We start from the raw sequence: 14,934 nt of genomic DNA on the forward strand, positions 1-14,934 counted from the left end.
AATGATACTTCTAATATAAATTTGTTGTTTGATTCTTGGCAGACTTTACAAAATGATGATGGGACACCAAAATTTGACGAGCTTGGAATCATTAAAAAGATTGAACAACAAGAAACACCTAAATTGGAATTGAAACATTTGCCAGAGGAATTGAAGTATGCTTATCTTGGAGAAGATCAAACTTATCATGTTGTGATTTTTTCAACCTTATCAAACGACCAAGAAGGTAAGCTACTATTTGTTCTTAAAAAGTATAAAAACGCAATTGGATGGACTTTAAATGACATTAAAGGTATTAATCCTTTAATTTGCACACATAAAATCAATTTAGAACAAAATGCTAAAACATGTCAACAACTTCATAGAAGATTAAACCCACACATGAAAGAAGTAGTAAAAATAAAAGTTCTTAAGTTACTTGATGTGGGAATTATCTATTTTATATTTGATAGCAAGTGGGTAAGTTCTACACAAGTAGTGCCTAAAACATATGGAATCATTGTTGTTAAAAATAAAAAAGGCAAACTAATTCCAACACGAATTACATTTAGTTGGTGCATGTGCATTGATTCTAGGAAATTAAATGAAGACACTAGAAAAGACCATTTTCCATTACCATTTCTTGACCAAATCTTAGAAAGAGTAGCTGGACATCCATATTACTGCTTTTTAGATGGATATTTAGGTTATTATCAAATTCCTATAGCACTTGAAGACCAAGAAAAAACACATTTACATGTCCCTTTAGAATATTTGCATTTAAAAGAATGTCATTTAGACTTTGTAATGCTCCTGCAACATTTCAAATATGCATGCTAAGTATTTTCACTGATATGGTTGAACATTATTTAGAGCTCTTTATGGATGATTTGACTGTGTTTGGGAATTCTTTTGATGATTGCCTTGATAATTTGGAAAAAATTTTAAAAAAATGTGTTGAAAAAGAACTTGTTTTAAATTGGGAAAAATGTCATTATATGGTTACTTCTAAAATTGTTTTGGGTCATGTTGTATCTGTTAAAGGAATTGAAGTTGACAAAGTAAAAGTTTAAGTCATATCTAAATTGCCACAACCAAAAACAATTAGAGATGTGCGATTTTTTTTAGGACATGCATGATTTTATAGAAGGTTTATAAAAAAATTTAGTGCCATATCTAAACCACTTTGTAATCTTTTTTTAAAAGACGCACAATTTGTATGGAGTGATGATTGTCAAAAATCTTTTGAGAAAATAATTTTTCTTTTGACATATGCACCTATTATGCAATCTCTTGATTGGTCTTTGCCTTTTGAATTAATGTGTGATGCAAGTGACTTTGCTGTTGGTGTTATTTTAGGACAAAGAAAGGATGGTAAGCTGTTTGTGATTTATTATGCTAGTAAGACTTTGGATAGTGCTCAAATGGATAGTACTCAAATGAATTATTCGAAAACTGAAAAAGAATTAGTTGTTGTGGTGTTCGCATTAAACAAATTTCGCTCATATTTGCTTGGTTCTAAAAATGTTATTTTTACTGATCATGCTGCTGTGAGATATTTGATGACTAAACAGGATGTCAAACCAAGACCAATTTGTTGGATTTTGTTACTTCAAGAATTTGACCTCACCATCAAAGATAAAAAGAGTGCTGAAAATGTCATTGCTAATCATTTATAAGGACTCACATCTGAAATCTGCACTGATATAACACCCATCAATGATTCTTTTCCTGATGAATTTTTATTATCTATTACTTCAATACCATGGTATGCTAACATTGTTAATTTTCTTGTTACAGGTAAAATGCCTTTGCAATGGAATACTCAGGAGAAGAAGAATTTTTTTGTTGAAGTAAAGAAATTTTATTGGGATAATCCTTACTTATTCAAATATTGCCCTGATCAAATTTTTCAACGATGCATTCCTGATAATGAGGTAAGTAGTGTCATTAATTTTTGTCATTTTGAAGCATGTAGTGGACACTTTTCTTTAAGAAAAATTACGGCTAAAATTTTATAATGTGGATTTTATTGGCCTACCATATTCAAAGACACATGAATTTTGCAAAACTTGTGAAAACTGTAAAAAATTAGAATCAATTACTAAAAGAAACATGATTCCCTTAAATCTCATACTTGAGATTGACATATTTGACTGTTGGGGAATTGATTTCATGGGTTCATTTCCACCATCTTTTGGATTTTTGTACATATTAGTTGCAGTTGATTATGTCTCAAAATGGATTGAAGTAATGTCTTATCAAAATAATGATAGTAAAACTGTCGTTAAATTTTTAAGAGAAAACATTCTTAGTCGATTTGGAATCTCCCGAGCCATTATTAATGATGAAGGTAAGCATTTTTATAATAAGTCATTTGATTCTTTAATGAAAAAATATAGAATTACACATAAAATTGTTATCCCTTATCATCCTCAAACAAATGGTTAAGTTGAATTAGCAAATAGAGAGATAAAACAAATTTTAGAAAAAACAGTTAACCCAAACCGCAAGGATTAGTCTCTTCGATTGACTGATGCATTTTGGGCCTACCGTACTGCATTTAAAACGTCTTTAGGAATGTCACCCTATCGGCTAGTTTATGGTAAACCATGCCACTTACCCGTTGAACTTGACCATAAATCATTTTGGGCTATTAAAGCTTTTAATTCAAATTTGGATGATGCTGGTAATGTGCGAAAATTCCAATTGAATGAACTTGAGAAATTAAGAAATAATGCATATGAAAATTCAAGAATTATTAAGGAAAGAACAAAAATTTTTCGAAAAACATTTGAAATTAGTCAAAAAGTGTTGCTTTATAATTCTTGTCTTCATTTGTTTTCAGGAAAATTAAAGTCAAAGTGGAGTGGCCCATTTATTGTAAAAACTGTATATCCACATGGGGCTGTAGAAATTGAGAATCTAAAAAATAGTGTCACAGTTAAAGTTAATGGACAAAGAATAAAGCCCTATATGGAATACCAACCACGTGAAGCAAGTACCAAAATAAATTTGAGTGACCCACCAAATCTTGATTAAGTTTTTAATGAGTGTTTTAACTTTTCACTATTGTTTTACCGTTTGAATTGTTGAATGTCTTGAATGATATGCGTTGTGATGTTTCTTTCTTAAAGTGTATTTAATAATTGTGTTTTTTTTCATCATTATACATCATGAGCACCTCAATAAGGAAGATTCTGTTCAGACATCTTAAAAACCTTTTGCGAATAAAATTTCAGTTCAGAGGCCAAATAAAAAGTTGTAAATCACATCCAATTTGGGAACGACAACCACTAACATTCGTGGCCTACGTAGAGGATCAAGAAAGACAACTCAAAGAAATAGAGCGTGGTATATATGAATTTTAATCGGAGCTTGAGGTTAACTCAATGAGAGAACGAATGGAAGTTCATTTTCTTTTTTACATTGTGTGTTTCTTTTTGTTGTTCGCTTTCACGTTTGATTTGATTTTACAAATTTGATTTTGATGTGTTTTGATTTATTTTTCCGTACAAATGGCGGATAACGGTACTCAGTAACTTCTTACGTCGGCATCCTCAGTTTCCCACAATAACTGAGATCTGAAAATCAACCATGGAAGAAATACAATATAAACTACATAAGCGTTTTCCTTCTCTTCCTCAAAATGCACTCAAAATGTTTTACAAAACCCGTTGTGAAAGATTGCGTTTGTTAATGATCAACAGAATTCCTTCTGATATTCATTGGTTAATTAAAGTAAAGGTTTGATTAGCTGGTGAGTTTCTTGATCCATTTATTTCTTACATGTCTGGTTTTGGTAAAAGTACATTTGCTAAAAAACGAAGAGCTAAAAGACTTGGCTCATAATGTCATAATTGTGTACGACTTAGTTGCAAACTAGAATTTTGTAAATATTTAGGAATGATTTCTCATAATCGAGAACATAAAATTAAATTCGTCAAAGATGGCATGAGTAAAGAATCGTTGGATAATATCTTACGATCTCCTGAAACGCATCGAAGCGGACATGTGCAATATGAAATACACAGGTTATAGAGACCATTCCAAAAAGAAAGTGGACAATTTAGTCTTAGGAATCTGACTCAAAAAGATCATGTTTGCCAGTTTATAAGAAAACTGGATGGGAAGCCTATCCTCGACTCATAGAGGGCGTTCAAACCATTACTGGACGTAAAACCAGAGGAAGATGTGAGTTACAATCATAACTACCAGTAAATCCTTTTACTTTATTGTTCTTTTATCATTTGCATTATTGTATTTAATGGTGTGATTTTGTATTTAATCATTATTTGTTTTCTTTTCATTGTTTGCTTTTCTTTTTACTATTTGCTTTTGAATTATTGAGACATGAGCTTTACGCATCATTTGAAAAATACACCAACCCATTTATAGTTGTTTCTCATTTTTTCTGTCACTCAGATCTTTAAATATGAGCTCTTTTTCCAACCACTCACAACTTGTTTTTGAAGATTATTCTAATGGCAGCATCTTCGTGTAGACAATTCAAAAACATTTGTGTGCTCTTTGGATTTTATTATGGAAAATACAAGGAGTTCTTTCAAGCAGCTGTAGATCTTGGTAGTGTCATAGTTGAGAGAAAACTACACCTTGTATATAGAGGAGGTGACCGCGAGTTATCAAAACATGTCTCAAAAGATGTTTTTATTAGAGAAAACTAGGTACTAGGTATCATTCCACAAGCCTTAAAACCTCTGGGTTGCATGTTTGACGTACCAATTGGAGAAGAGTTAGTTGTCTCAAGTATGCAAGAGCGAATATCTCAGATGTTAAATCATGCTAACACTTTCATTTTCTTGCCAGGAGATCTTGCAACTTTAGAGGCACTGATTACATATGCATCTTGGGCTCATTTAAACATCCATCAGAAACCAATCGATTTACTAAATGTTAATAATTTTTTTGATGGGTTGCTCACATTCATAAACCATGCAATTAAAAATCATTTTATTCCAATCTCTGTGAAAAATCTCTTTGTTTGTACTTCTACTGCTAATGAGTTACTTGATCTTTTACAAGCTTACAAACCAGAGCTAGATCCTAGAACATTGGCATTGAAATGGTTGACTAATGATGGTAACCCTAACCCTAGTAAGAAGTACAAGTTGGACTTAACTCTTCGGTTGTAATTATCTTCTTGGAGCGATGAGGTAATATGTACTAAACTCTACTTCTTTCCTTTAAGCCATTGAAGATAATGTCTTGTTTAGGTTGGGGGAGGGAATAATTGACAGTTGTGGAATATAGTAAATCCTAGAAATGTTTATGTCGAAGATAGCTGAACATGGGGTGTAGTAACACTAAAAACGCATATTCAGCGGCCTGTTCAAGTATGATCTTTCATATTTCTTCTTTTATTATTTATGTTTTTTTTATCTTTTTCGTCTTTTTGCATGCATATTTTTAAAATATGAATAATGTTTAGATTAGGTTGAGGGGAAGGGGTAGTTGACGTAAATTTTAAATAGGTGTGTTTATTTATTTATTTAAAAAAAATAGTTTGAATAATCTACTGCCTGAAGATAGAATTTCTAATGAGTTTTAGAACGAAAATGTTGTTTTCTTTTAATGAAGCCCCATAAGTATTGTGTTAATTACTTGAGCACAAAAGAAGGTTTATGATATTCTGGATAATGAGTGGACAACCAAGAGTTAGAAAATTTTGGGAGAGTTTATTTATTTAGTAGTTTAGAGGATAGATGAACAACTATTAACTTGCTTGTGAATTTTGTAAATCTTAATTTAATATAACGCTTTAATTGCTAAGGGCTAGCAATAAGCTAGTTAGGGGGTGTGATTAGTGTAAAATTGTATGTTTATTAAGGGGTAAAAATGATATTTTGTGCTATTATTATAATTTATATTTGTAATTGTGTAACATATTGTGAATTTCTAATTATTTTTCTTAGTATTTGATTTTATGTATTTTTGTGTGTTTATTAGGTAAAAATAATAATTTTATGCAATTTGAGGCTCCAAACAAATGTCCGGATGTCAAATTTAGATTCCAGAAGTCCGAGAAATTATGTCATTGTCGAGGAGGATCCAAAACGTTTGTTGTAAATTTTTAAGTTTTTACCACGGTAAATGTGATAATTGTAAAATTATAAGTTTTTATCATGTTAGTATAGTAATTGTTAGTGGATTGTGTTGGATGTGTTTGAGTGGATTAAATTAGATTTATGTTTTATTAGCGGGACAAATGTAAGGTTAAGTTGTTATTAAATTTATTTATTAGTATAAATAGAGAAGGGAAGGGGAACACACCTCTTCACACCTTCTCTTCTCTTCTTTCCCCTCAAATTCTTCTTCTCATATCTCTTTGTAATATATTTTCAATAAATAAAATTAATTTTATTTCAATTTTCAAATTCTATTTTTTTTAATTATGTGTTTTTCAATTTTAATAATTTCTTTTTTTTCAAATATGTTGAGTTAAATATTATTAGTTAGGGAAAGGTGAAACTCTTAGTAAAAAAATATGATTTAATCAAATTCTATTTTTAATTGTACAAATTGAATTATTTTCTATTTAATTTTATCCATATTTTATATTTTGAAATTTTGATTTATTGTAAACAAAAATGGGAGTTTGGCACAATGAATTTTTAATATCTTAGTATAAAATATGAAAAAATGGTATTGACTTATTGTAGACAAGTTGAGTTTTGACACAGTAAGTTCTTAATCCATAATAAAATTAATGGGAAAATTATTTTAATTTGTACAATTAATCTTTTGGGAAATAAAATAAAAATAAAAAGAATTTGTTAAATTGTATTTATTATTAAGAGTGGATCCATAAGTCTAACTAATTGAATTTCATAGTTTTTCTTAAATTAAATTGCATATTTTTAAATTTTTTTATAAACTTAAATAAATTAATTAAATATTTTCTCTGGGGATGGATCTCGGACTCATCGAGTTATAATATACCAAGACACTCTTATACTTGAGAGTTAGAAATCACTTTTAAGTCGTGTCAATCTGACCTGTGGATTAGTGGATTGAATTAAATTAAAATTTTGAAAATCCATAGTTAGTGGATTGGGTATGGATTTAGTTTTATAAATAAGCAAAAATATGGGAATTTGTAAAAAAAATAATTAAAAAATAAAACTTATAAATGTGGCATTGCTACTTACTAATAAACAAAAAAAATTCAAACATAGTTTCATTAACTTCATATTATATCTTATCTGATAATGATGTAAAATAAAAAATAATTAAATATTTAAATAATTGAGTAAATAAATATAGATTTCTAATCAGTAAAAATTTTAAAGAAACGAGGAAAAAAATACACCCTCAGCCACTTAGCACATAATACCAAACCTCTACACCACCCCATGCACAAGACCTCACCACTTGAACTTAATTTCTTACTTTCTTTTCAAGCTTTTCAAGCTCTTTAAGTTTCTTAATTTCTTTCTATTACATCTAAGCTCTCAAGTTTCAACTTTTATATAGATTTGAATTCATAATTTTAGTTAATTTTATGTATTAATCTAAACAAATAAGATTTTTAAATCTTATTCAATGTATTATTTTACTTTTATTCAAATAATTAGTTTTTTAAATCTTATTCAATTTTGAATTTGATTGGAAGTAAAATTATTTTTATATTAGATTTCTTATTTAATTAGTTCATAGATTAGACATAATTAAAAAAAACTTAATCCACAAATCAATCCGTAAAATGGTGAATTAGATATGGATTGGGTAAAATCTGCATCCGATTCGAAGATATATGGATTGGATTTGAATTGAGTTTTACAAATTCGTGGATTAAATTAGATTGAAAATTATAATCTCAAAATCATGGATCGAATATGGATTCATGTCCAATCCGCAAAATCCGATCTACGAACACCTCTAATTTAGATATTTTTCCATTTAGATAAAAGTCAAAATTTTTAACTTTTTTCATTCAGACCTAAATATATTATAATTATATATAAGTGATAAAAAAAAACAAAAAAAAAACTGTAAATATCATAAGGTAATTAAGATTCATACTTTAGACAAAAATCAAACAACCACTAAGATATAGAAAAAAAATGACGTTGAAATGGATAAATTAAATAATATACATAAGATTAAATAATATTACTAATAATTAAAAAGAAATTTGTAATCTAACCAAAATGACCTATATAAAATTTATCCAAAACACATATAAAACCCTTCCAATCTTTTCACGGAATGGCAATGAAGTTATAATTATATAAGAACCCAAAATTTGTAATAATTTTAATGTAAATGATGTAATATGTAATTAATTGATAAAAATTAAAAAAAAAAAGAATAAGAGACAAAGTGGTAAAAAGGTGAAAAACATTCAAGATCTAAGTGCCATTATTCCTAAGTTTTATGTCATCTAATTAATTAAGGGGGTTGCTGACATAATAAAGAAAGCTTAAATTATAAATATAAATTATGAAAAATTTTAGAATGTATTGGAGGTATTATGTTAGTAATACAATAAATAAATTATACTATGATATGTGTGTATTTATTTTGAAAGGCTACCATACAAGTGATAGTTATATTAAATTCAATCATATATATATATAGGGTATTGTTGCAGTCAGGGAGTCCCGGACTGAAACAGTGTGCGGAACAAAGGCTGGTGGCTGCACATGGTGGGGCCCACCATGTGCAGCTAACCAAAAAAAAAAAAAGCCACTAGGTATATTAATTGATTGTATTACCTCTAAGCTATATTCTAAAATTCCTCATAAATCATCAATCAAGTTTTACCTTGCATGGAGTCACAATTTTCAGCTTCTGTCCTGACAACATCAAGAACCGAATCAATAAGCGCTGAGCACCTTCAATGTAGTGTCCCTTGGCCCAATTGTTTCCAGCCCTAGACTGCCCAAACACAAAGTTATTGGGCCGAAACATCTGGCCATATGGGCCTGATCTAACAGCATCCATAGTACCCGGTTCGAGATCCATGAGCACGGCACGTGGTACGGATCGTCCATTACTAGCCTTATTGTAGTACACAGTGACCCTCTCAAGTTGCAAATCTGAGTTTCCGATGTAACCGGCCAGTGGGATCAATACCCTGTTCATCACAAACAACCTCCCAAAAGTTTGATCCAATTTGGTTCCCACATTGCCCTCCTTGAATGTGAAGAATTTCACGCATTTTTGCTTTGATAAGAGGTTATTATTCTAATTGGGGTTTAAAATAAGGCAGAAATGTGTTTTATATAAATGGTTGCTTATTTAGCAGACTAATTTTTATAAAAAAGAGGAAAAAAATAACAAAGGATGTGGATTTAATTAATTTTTTTGATTGGAGGGTGGAAATTTGACCCGCTTGTGAGATAATAATACTACGACAATTAGTACGGTGTTTTGTTCGGGAAATAATTGTCAAATGTTGTTTGATTTAGCTTCGCCGATTTAATAGGATTATTTTTATTACTATTATTATGCATCTTGTCATTCAGATTTTAATCTAATACTAAGCCGACCTATTCTCAACTCTTCATAATTTTCTGCCACATATGTACTATATACGGTTAGGATTTAATTAATTTTATATTTTTATCTAATAAATTATATATCTCTAAAAGGTTAACAAAAAGGTCAAATTAGTACTAAATCTAATCCATTCATCTTCACTCATTCATTTGAAAAACGAGGCAAATAGGCCAACAATTTGTGTTCTATTTCTTTTTTTTGAAAAAAATAATAATTTCACATGTGCATCATAATCATACAATTTATGTGATGATGATTCGATATAGGGAGCCTACGTTGGCTTGTTATAGGCTATTAATTCAATATAGGCTATTGAATTAAAGTAAGCGAGATAGTCATACAAGCTAGTGATCGAGATATCCCCACCCTCCGAACTGGACGTGAAGGTCTCCCCCCATCCCGGAGGCTTGCTCGAAAACATAGCTCCCTCGGGATTTTGATCTCAATGCTTGGTAGGGAAAGGCTTAACTATGACTCTTGTAGGTTAAGAGGCCCTAGTCAATCTTTCTCGCCCTCTCCATTGGAAAATCCAATACAATATAAGTAAAGACAAATGACTACTCGAAAAAAAGACTAATTCCACTTCCTTTTCATTTCAATTCACAGATAGCTTGAAGGTCTCTATCCCTAGGAACATGATGCTTAGGGGTGAGGTTGAGATGACACACGCACACACACACAAACACACACACATACGTATATATAGGTGAAAAATATTATTACACTAGTAGAAAAAAGGGCTTTAGTGATACTAGCCTACTGATACTATATTAAAAAGTATCAGCATTTGATGACCTAAGCTATTTTTAGTGCTTTTAACAAATAAGTGTAAGCATGTATTGACATTATGGTATCAAAACCCTTCATTGATACTTAGAAGCGTAATTTTAGTTTTAGTTTTAATTTTAATTTTTTTATTTCCCTTATTATTAAACGACATCGGCCTTTTGTCTTAATTTGTTTACTATAAATTGACCACTTAACGAAAAATTTTGTGTTTCATCTTCCCTCCCTCGCAACGTTTGTTCTCTCATCTCTTACCATATCTTTTTCTCTCTTCACCAAAACCAAACCCTAGTTAAACTAAATAAATTAATCACTCTCTCTATTATGCTAGAGTAAATGAAACAAAAATAGGCACTGCAGATTAAAGATTGAAGACAAGAATACCTAAAAAGCCTTAACATATTGAAGATTGAAAATAATATTGTAATAGACGATCGAAGATCGAAGCTATTGAGGTAATCATCGTAATTTTTTAATTTCCTTTTTAGATTCGTATCTTAAACCTTGAACTTCAATTTTTCCAGTGTTGTCCTGGCTTGAAGATAAGAAATTTTCAATTGAAAATAAATTATCTGAACACTTCGAAAATTTTGGTCATTCCCTTTCATTTATTTTTCACCAAAAATTCCCTCTCTGCTGTTCGTTCTCTCACAGTTGAAACCAAAACTCAAATCCCTAACTGAAAAGCCATTCACCCAAACCCTAACCTCACAAATAAAATTTTTATTGATAGTGATTTTTTCAATTAATTAAGATATGGGTTCATTGGCAGAGAAACAAAGGTTAGTGTTTGCTCTATTTCTTTCATTGATTTTCTTTCTCTTTTTGAAAATTTTCTAATTTTCTCTTAACTTCAACTGTGATTTTATTGTTTCTATAGTTGTAGTTTGATTAATTTTGATTAATTTTGCTTGATTTGATGGAAAGCATGATTTATTACATGTCTGCTTGAGATAAGCCGGGTAGTAATTTTTTTTTAAAAATAATTATATGTAATATCTGTTTTGATTCGCATATCGTAAACATGATGTTATTGTCTACTAACTGATTATACCCTTTGATTTACATTCACTTAAATAGGATATGTTATGCATCTTTTTTTTTTTTTTGTCTGTTTGCTGATTGTGTTATTTATAGTGTTGTTATTGGCGATTTATATGGTGAGTAGGGCAGTATTTTAATTGAAACAATTAAAGATATGGGGAATTATTAGGCAGAAAGTGGCTACTAGAAGAGGTTCTCCTATTGCAGTATGCATATATAGTATTCATTTTGCCTTTTTTTTTCTTTTTGACTGCTGACTGTTGTTTCTTGCGAATGCGTTTCTAATCCAGAGCCTTTGCCCTGTGGTATTCGCTTTGAGAAACTACTCATCTGCAGCTAAACAAGTAATTGTGCCTTTTATAACCTATTGCTTGCTTGTATGATGCTTGTATTCTATCTATATGTATAAGCTTGCCTTCTATATAAGTATTTTACTTTTTCTAAGTTCATAATAGTTTTTTCTTTTGAGAGAGTTAATGATATGAGAAATTACAAATTTAATATATATTCAAAGTTGCAATTTCATGTTTAGGGCATATGTATTACTTTCGTCTTATATGGTGTGTGATTCTTGTCTTAAAAAGTAAATTTTGGTGCTTGATTTTGAAATAGTCCTAAAATAATTTATGAGGTTTTTTGTGAACATTGACCGTGTGAAACCTCAAAACAGAAAATGCAGTAGAATGTTCATGTGTGCCCTGTTAAACATGATGTGCAGCTCATCTGAGATTGTAATCCAGTTAGTCATATTATCTTGTGCTGATGAGTTTAGCCCATAAGTCTCATAACCATGCAAGTAATGTCAATTATAATAGAAAGACCTCTCTGTAATCAACTTCAGTCATTGGCTAATTGTGGAATTCATTGTGCCAGTGTTCAATTTCACCATTTGCTTCTGATCATTAACAAATTTTCTTCACCCGCTTTTTCTTGCTTAGAATAAACAAAAGGGCTAAAATGACTTTTATCTTGTTATAATTTTTGCAGCTCAAGTTTTGAACTTTTATTTATTTTGGCTGATAGTAGTATGTTGATTTGTGTTTGTGATTGCTTTCTTTGTAGGGAAAGTTGGAATCTGTTGAGGAGCTGGAACCATTTGTCAATCATGCATCTCAAATGGCTGCACTTGACTACATTGTATCTGTTGAAAGTGATGTGTTTATTCCATCATACTCAGGAAACATGGCAAGGGCAGTTGAAGGTCATCTGATGTTGAGGTAACTAACATAACTGCTTAAATTTCGAATGAGTTCTTTTTTATTCTTTTTTTGGATTCCATCTATTGCTATGATTTGAGTCTACATCAAAGCCATGATGCTGAGTATTGGATAATCAGGAAAATATATTTGCATAATCTGGGCTGCCTTGTTTATTGAATGCATTTTTGTTTTTAGGCCATGGTAGAATGAGATAACAATATCCTGTAAAGTCTTAATTCTTTGCTTTTGCATATTTTATCTGATTGAACAAGCCCTAAAGAGATCAAACAAAAAAAAAAGAAATATTTTTGAAAAATTGATCTTTGGTGAATCTTCTTAAAAAACTATACTTAATGTCGATGTAGAATAAATAATCTAATGGACAGAATAAATCCATATATTATTCCATGTGTGGTGTCTTAACAAAATGCTTGCTGCCAAGCATTGGCTTTAATGTTAATGACTCTATGACTATGCTATATGCTTAAAGTTGCTCTTTACTTCAGCATCAAGATTAGCTAATGGCATTTCGGTGTTGCACTAATTATTTAAATCATGGACTAAATTATTTACAGTACATCAAAATTAATAAGAATTTTTAAGTTCAGTAGAGTTCTTTTCCGGCAAAAGAAAAAGAAAAAAAGAAAGAGTTAAATGAAGTACAAGTGTTGATTCTTATTGGCTGAAGTAATAATATCACTGAAGTACAAGTATTGATTCTTGTTAGCTGAAGTAATAATATCACTGAAGTACAAGTATTGATTCTTGTTGCCTGAAGTAATAATATCACTATGTTTAAATTATTTTTTATTTTTTCTTTGGTTCTGCACATATAATTTGATAGCTGATGAGTTCTCAGCCAAGCTAGCTAAACGGGTTGCTATTTTTGCTGGTCATGATGATGAATCCAAACCCGTTTTGCTAGTTTTCACTCTCTTTTAAGATTTGTTTTGTTGAGAAAACCTGTTTTTAGTTAACACAACATTTTTTTTTCTTCAATAGGTTTTCAGGATTGAGCAAGACTATAGAAATAAATACAAGATTATAGTTGGTGATGGTTGACCCTTCGAGTAGTTTTTATTGTAAACTCTTTAGTCTTTTGAGTTTGACACAATGTTTTGGCTTTTTATATTTCAATGTTCATGTAGTTCTACACAATGTAATAAATTTTCAAATTATTCAATGAGTATTTTAATTCAAGTACCAATTGTAAATTTCTATTTCTTTTTTTTTTTTAATTTTTTTCGAATAAACATTGTTACTATGGTATCGTTATCTTTGTAATACCCTTGTATCAATATTTGTTTGATACCATAGTATTGTTATATACGTGATGTCCTAGCATCAAAATTGTTTTATACTATAGTGACATAAATTGCTAATACTATTTTCTAGTGTCACTGTAACACTGGCATGGGCTATGCTGACACTAAAACTCAGTGTCAGTGAAACATATTGCTGACACTAAAATAGTATCAGTGAAGGCCATTTTTCTGGTAGTGTTAGTGTGTGTGTTTGGTCTGCATGATATCATAGGAAGGGATGTGATAAGATATGATTATATTTAATACTATTTTGTATTTGGTATAGTTCACGATTAGATTTGATTGTAATATTGTTATTATCAAAATTAATTAAAAATAAATAAATATTTAGTTAATCATAGTTTAATTGAATTAATACAAATGAAAATTATTTTAATATAAAATTAAAAAAATTAGTTATAAAATATTTTAGTATTTTTATTTATAATATTACAATTTACAAGCTGTCATCATCATCATTATCATCATTATTATAACTAAAAAGTTTGTATTATTAATTATACCAATCAACCTCAATGATATTAATTAAATATAAATCATAATTTAAATACATTTTTTTATTTAGTAAATATAGTTATAATATTTATATTATTTTTATTTTTTATTCTATTATTTTATCAAATTTATATTTTGAATATTAATTTAATAATTAATTTAAAATGTAAATTTGAAATTATAAAATAGTGAATTAAAATTCTAACTAAGCAATTTGTACTCCAAATAATTAATAACAATAGTTAATAACAATTGTACTCCAAATAATTAATAACAATAAATACAGTGACATGACTCAAAAGTGTTTAATTTACTCTTAAGTATAAAAATGTCTAGTTATAATGTAGATCGGTGAGTCCGAGGTCGATTCATAGAGAAAATATTTAATTTGTTTATTTTAATTTATCTAAGAAATGAAAATAGAATTTAAATATATGTAACTTAATTCAAGTGTAACTGTTGAATTAAATTAGTTAGAGTTATGGATTCACTCTTAGTAGTAAATACATTTTAATAAATTCTTTTTATTTTTATTTTATTACCCAAAAGATTAATTGTATAAATTAAAATTATTTTCCCAT

General features: G+C 29.4%; 1 long non-coding RNA gene and 1 pseudogene across 2 annotated transcripts; one reads left to right on the top strand and one right to left on the bottom strand.

Moving 5' to 3' along the window:
* The window catches only part of LOC18056087, a 25,592-nt pseudogene extending 16,429 nt beyond the window's left edge, over positions 1-9,163 (bottom strand).
* Positions 9,164-10,478: 1,315 nt separating this feature from the next.
* Positions 10,479-13,733, top strand: LOC112101571. Of its 2 annotated transcripts, none has more exons than XR_002907602.1 (3): positions 10,479-10,745; positions 12,397-12,551; positions 13,536-13,733. It is a non-coding gene; the product is annotated as an uncharacterized LOC112101571 (long non-coding RNA). The 2 variants fall into 2 exon arrangements; XR_002907603.1 differs by lacking the exon at positions 10,479-10,745 and adding an exon at positions 10,753-11,072.
* Positions 13,734-14,934: the final 1,201 nt, after the last annotated feature.

Source organism: Citrus clementina, unplaced genomic scaffold, assembly GCF_000493195.1.
Source record: "Citrus clementina cultivar Clemenules unplaced genomic scaffold, Citrus_clementina_v1.0 scaffold_1, whole genome shotgun sequence".
In the NCBI taxonomy this organism is placed as follows: domain Eukaryota; kingdom Viridiplantae; phylum Streptophyta; class Magnoliopsida; order Sapindales; family Rutaceae; genus Citrus; species Citrus x clementina.